This window comes from Pteropus alecto, unplaced genomic scaffold (assembly GCF_000325575.1).
Source record: "Pteropus alecto unplaced genomic scaffold, ASM32557v1 scaffold164, whole genome shotgun sequence".
Classification (NCBI taxonomy): Eukaryota; Metazoa; Chordata; class Mammalia; order Chiroptera; family Pteropodidae; genus Pteropus; species Pteropus alecto.
In genome coordinates this window covers 151,693-159,246 of record NW_006439568.1, presented here as the reverse complement: position 1 = coordinate 159,246, position 7,554 = coordinate 151,693, and the positions used below count along the sequence as shown (strand labels likewise).

The 7,554-nt window shown below is 37.2% G+C and overlaps 1 pseudogene; it reads right to left on the bottom strand.

Annotated features, from left to right (window-relative positions):
* Positions 1-220: 220 nt before the first annotated feature.
* Positions 221-1,105, bottom strand: LOC102885441 (annotated as a pseudogene).
* Positions 1,106-7,554: the final 6,449 nt, after the last annotated feature.

Genomic DNA, 7,554 nt, shown 5'->3' with positions numbered 1-7,554 from the left:
TGCCCTAGTGGAATCACACAACGTTTATTAACATGCTAGAGGGCAGGGTGGGAAGAACTGAGAAGCCAGATGGAGACACTCTAGGAGAAACACGAAAACTTAAGTTCCAAAAATGGAGTAGCAGCCAGCACAGTGATGGCTAGATTTGTTTTGTTTTTGTCTGTAGCTCATATTACCAGTTGTCCATATCAAACTAAAGTATATAATTCGTTTGACTATTCTAATCACTCTTAAGGTAAACGGCTCCAACTCTGCTGTCCGAGTCCCCACGTCCACCTGGCTTTGTCCAGAGGTTCCCCAAGTGCAGCGTCTTGAAATCTATCTTACCAGTGGTCATGGAATAGCCCGATTTAGCCTCGTGGTTAATGAAGAACATCAACCCATGTAGGTCTTGATGAAGAGGGCTGCTCTAAGACCAGCATGCTGTTGGCTTGTCCTGTCAAAGAACTCTCTATTGGGCCTTTTTTGATAGCTTGTATTAGCAGAGCTTTGAAGTTTTCCAGTTGGCACATAGAAGTGGTCTTCTCGTTAGCACTGGCCATCAGGTGCTGGATGAACTTGGCCTAGAGCTGGTTGGCAGACCAAGGATTCCATTCGTTTATGAAGGAAGGGCAGCTCTGCTTGTCCCACTGAATGTGAATCCCCAAACCTTCTTGCTTGTTGTGCGATTTCAGGGAAAACTGGAATTCTCTGTAGGAGATGCTGTCCACCTCATTTAAGGTGATCCGGCACTGGAGGCTGATGAAGTCCTGTTTGCAGATGAGCAGCACCGGGTCGGTTCCGAGCACCAGCCGCTTTTGATTGTCAATCCAGTAAACCACCTACGTCAGTACCACACCCCCTGGATGTCATTGTCCTCCACCTGCAGGACCATCACGTGGGCCTCGTTCTCCGCCCACTTGATGGTTTGAGGCCGGAACACGAAGTTCTTGTCGCGCGCGGGGCGCGTGGGGTCGTGGATGCTGAGTGGCCATGGTGGCTGTTGCCTGGCTACTCCACCTGCCCAGCCCGACTTGGGACCCTGACACCACACAGACGCAGTTGCTGCAGCTTGCCTGCCCCGACCCCTGGATTTAAAAAAAATCGTTCTGGACTGCCTGGACATCTATTTGGATATTAGGCAGAATTTACGTTCACTGCATGGGTGTGGCAGCAACAGTTTTCCAATAGTTCTTAAATTAAAATGTGACTTCTCTTTCCTTGTTCCAGGCAATCAGATCTATTGATTTCATGCCTTATCTTAGGGGAAAAAAAACAAAAACAAAAAAAATTTTAGCAATTATAAAAACAAATAAGCACTCTATAAATATACTTAAAACCACTAAACTATACATTTTAAACAAAAGTTTTATGGTATGTAAATTATATCTCATTAGACTGTTAAAAATAAAAGTATATGAAGTTATTTATATTTATACATAGTTTCTGCAGTTACATATATGCATGCATTGACTATCTAGTCATAATTACTTTATGGTTATTTGTACTTAAGACAAATTCCTTTTTTTCCAGTCAGGTATTTTTGTTGTTAATAGTTGCACAGATTCTTTCATATCACTTGTTATCGTTCAATCAGCCATTGTGTAGCTGTTGCACAACTGAATTATTTCCAAGCGTTTGCTATTACAGATGTCACTAGTTTACAAAGATATGTACATACAGCTTGTATTCATTAAGATAAATTCTCAATAGTGGAATTATTAGGTCAAAAGCTATGACTCTTAGCATTCTTGTTATATGTTGCTAGAAAGAGTGCATCAATTTTAATGCCATTGACAACTTGGAGTTCATACATATCTTGCTGGTCTTTCCAGCCTCTTCTTTGATTTGATGTGGTTAATATGGTGTACTCTATAATTTTAGAAAAGTTCAACTAGTATTCCTATTTCTCCCCTTCAGTTTTCTGCAAGTAAATATTTTAAAGATAAAGTACCTAACTCATTAAGCAAAAATGAAACTCATTTTTATAACCTATCTAGTATTTAAAAAATAATAAAATAATGAACTATTTCCATTAGTTTTCATTGTAACTTTTTTTTTTTTGGCCTCTGCATGTGGTACAGTTTCCTCTTTCCTTGTTGTAAAGATGTTTATAGCTTCTCCAAGCAATTAAGACAGTACTGAAGACTTTTAAGTATCCCATTTCCTAAATGAGCTAACAAATTGCATTGAATGTTGCTACAAATGCCCATCAATGTTTGCTATTTGGCTGTAATCTTCATCCTATGTATTTAAACAAGAATTAGCTAGAAGAAGAAGGGGAAGGAGAAGGAGGAGAAGAAAAAAGAAAAAAGAGAAAGAAAAATTAATATGACTTTTGCATTAGGCACTGAGTTTAAATTAAGACTACAGAGTAAATTGTGGCAATGAAAGCTAAAACAACATCTTATTCTTATCTTGAAAATTTCTAAGTACACAGTAAGTGCTTAATAGGTTCTCATGAAATGATATTAAAATTTCAGTTCTGAGAAAATTCCTATGATTCCAGTCAGTAGGAAGAAAGTTCAGATGGACGTGAAGCCTGGTTTTACCTATAGTAAGAATAAGCATCTCCCCTCCAGATGCAAACTAGTAAGAAAAGGCCCTAATAGCACTTATCAATGAACTGCATTTATCCATGATTAAGAAATTACTAGATTCTCTTGTATTCACTATATTTCCTAGAAGTACAGCTGATTACGAGTGATTACATATGATGAAGCTGAAACTTCAGAAGTCAGGTAATTTGCATCAGGTCACACAATGAGCAGCAGAATTGGGACCAAACCCCAGGTTTCCAGCTCCAAATCTGAGATTCTCATCACCACACAAGCTTTTTCCAAATGATTGTCCCAGGAAACACTGCTCCAGAGAGTAAATACATGATGTTCGCTCTATTACCCTTTTAGACAGGCATAAAGAAATTTATTCAGTCTAGTTTACCTTGGAGTAGAGGACTTTAAAATATCAAAATTCATTTCAAAATAAAAATTTAAGAATTTAGTTCTATTTTTCCTTGTGAAATAAGTGGCAACTTTCTTTACTCACAAGCTTGTAAATGCTTTTAGGAATGCCATGTAAAAACAAACAGGTCTATATAAACCATTACACTAGTTACTCTTCTAAAGAAATAAAATTCATTAGCTGACCTCTGATATGGCTTTCTGTATATTATATTATAGCCCCTCATATTATCTTGAAACATTTTAAAAATAAATCTACTTGCTCTATGCTATATATCTCTGAAAATGTTTGGAATTTTTTCAGTGGGTGTTTTTTGTTCATGAGATGATTATCTACTATGTGTGACACAGTAGAAAGAGAGTTCAGAACTGATGAGCCAGATTCCCTCCTCAATTCATAGGTAAATCTCTGATCCTAGAAAGATAACAGGACTTGCTGAAGTCACTGACAGAGTTGGGCTTCTCACCAGGATTTTTGTTCCACGTGGTCCTTTTCTATCTTATTGTGGCGTCTTCCACCCAACCCAGGCTGGGTAGACTATCATTAACAACAAGTTCAAGTGTTTAAAGGAAGTTAGTATATAAGCATCTTTTAAGAAAATATGCTGCTGAGAGGCAAAGAAATTTTAGAAGGACTAACTCTGAATTTCTACTTCTTTTTCTCATTCCGAGCCAGAACTGCAGATCACTGGCAAGGGTCTAAATACAGTCAGGAGTAGGCAGACAGGGCACTTCACAAAGAAGAAGAAAAAAAACCCACAAACATATAATCTTGAAATCTTGTTGTACTTTATTTCTGTTGTATTTCTAATTTAGTTAAGTATTGTAGAGATACATTAAGATTTACCTTTTTCTTGAAACCATTTTGGAAATTTAAAATAACTTTGGTACCATGTATTTATGTAGAATTAGAAGTTGAAAAATTCACAAGTAAAACTTGCTAAATATCTATCTGGCTTAGATCTGATAGTGTTCAAAACTAAACTGCTCTATTTATATAAAATGGCGAGATAAATTATCTACCAACTAATAACATCTTAGGACCTCGGAACAAAAACCAAGCCTCACTAGTAAATATCTGGTTAATTTACTTGGCTTCTGAAGACAAGTAAAATAATTGAAAATACTATATAAATACATGATACCAAAGTTATTTCCAAAAAGATGAAATATATTTTAAATGCTGCCAGTGTGGTATGCATGTGTTTATTTTGATGTAACTTCTCTTGCTTTGGTAGTATTTGAAAAATTGAGCCATTTGGGATTTTGTCATTGTTGTTGTTGCTGCTGCTGCTTCAGTTCAAAAGATAAGCAAAAATTTAGGTGTACACTAATTTCATTTCAATCTCAAATTGATGCCAATTTATGTAACCAGTTATTACGTGAGGTATTTATATGGAACAGTAAATAAGAGAAAGGAAGAAAGGAATACTTTGTATCAGTCAGGATTCTCTAGGGAATCAATATATGTAAAGAGATTTATTATGAGAAATTGGCTCACTTGATTATGGAGGTTGAGAAATCCCACAATTTGCCATTTGCAAGCTGGAAACTCTGGAGATCTGGTGGTGTGGTCCAGTCCAAGTCTAAAGGTCTGAATTTCAGGGTAACCAACAGTGTAAATCCATCTGAGGGCAGGAGGAGACCACATCCAGCTCAACTGGTCAAGCAGGAGGGAAGAATTATCCCTTCCTCTGCCTTTTGTGTTATTTGGACCTTCAGTGGACTGGACAATGCCCACCCACATTGGGGAGGGCAATCTGCTCTGCTGAGTTCACCAATTCAATGCTAATCTAATCCAGAAACACACTCACAGACACACACAGAAAAAATTTTGCTAAATACCTGGGCTTTACATGACCCAGTCGAGTTGACACATAATATTAACCATCACAAATACATTTCTTATCAACTTGGCACCCATATCCATCTCTTTAAACCATACTTAATCTTAAAATAAAGATAATGACATAATTATAATCTTACCTAATATAATATAATTATCCTGCACACAATCAGAAATATACTAACCCCTTCTCAAGAAGAGGAGGTAATGTGTGTGATGTTTACTCTTTTCCTTGATGTCCTGTAACTTAAATAGTATTATGTAAAATTAATATTTATTTTATATATCGATAAAAATAGACTATGACATAAAGTCAATACATCTTATGTTATATGATAAGGGAATAAGAGAGGAAAGAAAACTAAGATATACATATACACATACATGAACACAAATGTATTCATAATAAAATAATAAGGAGGAAATGCTTTATTAATATTGCTTACTAATGAGTAAATACTCATGACCATTATAGTCTTTGTTTCTGACTGGTCATGAGGTTGTAGCTGGTATTTATAATTACTTTCTTCCACTCCCCATTCTGTATTCCCTTCGCCCTCAGCAAACACCTCAGCTGGTCATGGTTCTTTATCTGGTGGGGTAATGACCCAAACTTTTATTCTTGAAGGGTATAGACCATTAGTAGTCCTGCCTCGATTGGGCTATTGTAGTTCTCCACTTCCTCATTTTTGGAACAGAAGGAATCATAATTTAGTTCAGCTTTCAGTTCTTCCCATTGTAGCCAATATTCTTTACATGTGTAAGTACTTTGATTCTACCACATGTATCATTTTTATCCTTTTACTGTTCTGTGACAATTACTTTTGTTGTCTGTTAGCAGTTAATCTTTCTAAAAGACCATAACGCACCATGAGATTTTATGGAGTGCCTATAGGATAGAGACTTCAACTTATCTACACTTTGTGAAGACATAAGCATACCGAAGAAATATCACCCCGGGGGCTGATAAAATTCAGTTCTAAATTGGTAGCTCCAAATCTTACATCAATTCTCATACTGGTTACTCCACTAAGAGGAAATAAAATTCGTTTGCTGTATTCTTATTTGTCTCTTATTTGGCTCTCAGCTTAGTCTGTTATAGATCCTCATGGTGCTTTAAAACAAAACAAAAAACAAATATTAAAAAATATGTAGTCCAACTCTCAATGAGGAGTTTTCTGTCTCTCTGGGTCTGAGTGGAGAAAAGAAAGAGGTGACAATCTAGAAAAACATGGTGGGGCACATGGTTTGCATATCTCCTTCCTGTCACTGAAGCACAGGGAATATCCCTGAATGCTGCATGACGTGGCCCAGCAAGTTCTGCTTTCTGCTGTGGCTGCTTATCTATCTTTATTATCGTCCCTTCCTTTCTTTCCCTGGGGAGTGCTCTTGTTGCTCATTTTCCAAAGAGACACTTGCACAAGGAGTCTTAAATCTTATCTGTCAGTTTCCTGAATCTCATACTTAGCTCTCTCCAGGAGGTGATGTTTTACTTTTAAGAGAGAGAAAACATGAACTGTCAGCATCAGGCAGCTAGTTGCAGCTGAGGCTTTATCAAGGTCACTATGCGCAGAGCACTGTGGACAGAAAAAGCGGCTCTGCAATAAATTTGACCAAAAGTAATCTTATAGAGTGATTTGATCATAAATTCCCAACAGGGCAGGTCATGGTGGGTAGTCATGTCCCAGGCCGATAAAAAGGTTTGTCTTTGCCTTAAGCAAGCCCTGTCCATTGTTTTTGTGCATCTAAGTTAACATACCTTTGAAATGCCAGAGTGATCCTCTTTTTCAGACCCCTCAGAGGTATAACTACCCTCAAGGGAGCACAAAATCTTGTTAACTATTCTGTAATCTCCCATGCTCATGTAATCTTCCTTATATTCATTTCCTCCTTATTCCCAAAAGTATAAAAGGAACTGCAATACTGTCATTCTTTGGAGCATTTGAGGTCTTGCTTTCCAGCATGTTATCAGTTGGGCTCAAGTAAACTCTTATAAATATCCTATCTGGGTCTAGACATTTCTTACATTGACAACACAAAGTATTGCACCAGCTGCTGAGGGAAGAGCTGTCAGCCTTTCACACATGGGAGAAAAACCCAGAAGAAAAACAATACCAATTTGTAACTACTATTAAATAAGTTCTTATTTGTGAAATGCTTAGAATTGAGATGAAATCATACTTGATTAGGTAGGCCTTAAATCCAAAGAAAACTATGAGTTAGAAGAGGAACAACAGAGGGGGACAAGAGTGTGAAGATGGAGATAGAGACTGGAATGACGCTCAACAAGCTACGAATGCCAAGAACTGCTAGTAACCACCAGAAGCTAAGTGGCTGTGAGCCGGGACATCACTTGTAAAATTCTTAATGTTTTGGCAAGAAATGAAATAAGAGATCTCTTGCAGAGTTAATCTTTTTAGTAAACCTAGTTAAGTTTTCTTCCCTCCTTTCTTTGGAAAAAAGGTCCTCTACCACAAATCCTGATAATTGCCCAAAACTGGTGACTCAAATCCTCTGGCTATTGATAAGGGTCATCAGCTCATTGTTAGCAGAAATGGTGTTAAGTCAGATAGGGCCCTTAGAGTCTGAGAGGGGAGGGAACTTTAGGCCAAAGCTCTTTTTTACTCTTTAAGAAATGTATTAACCAAGCCTGTTTTCCTTTACTCACTTAATAGGTAAATCAATAATAGAAATTAATAGATATATGATTTAAATACAAGTTTGTATCTTCTTTTCCTTGTCTAGGGACTGAGGTGACACTTCAGC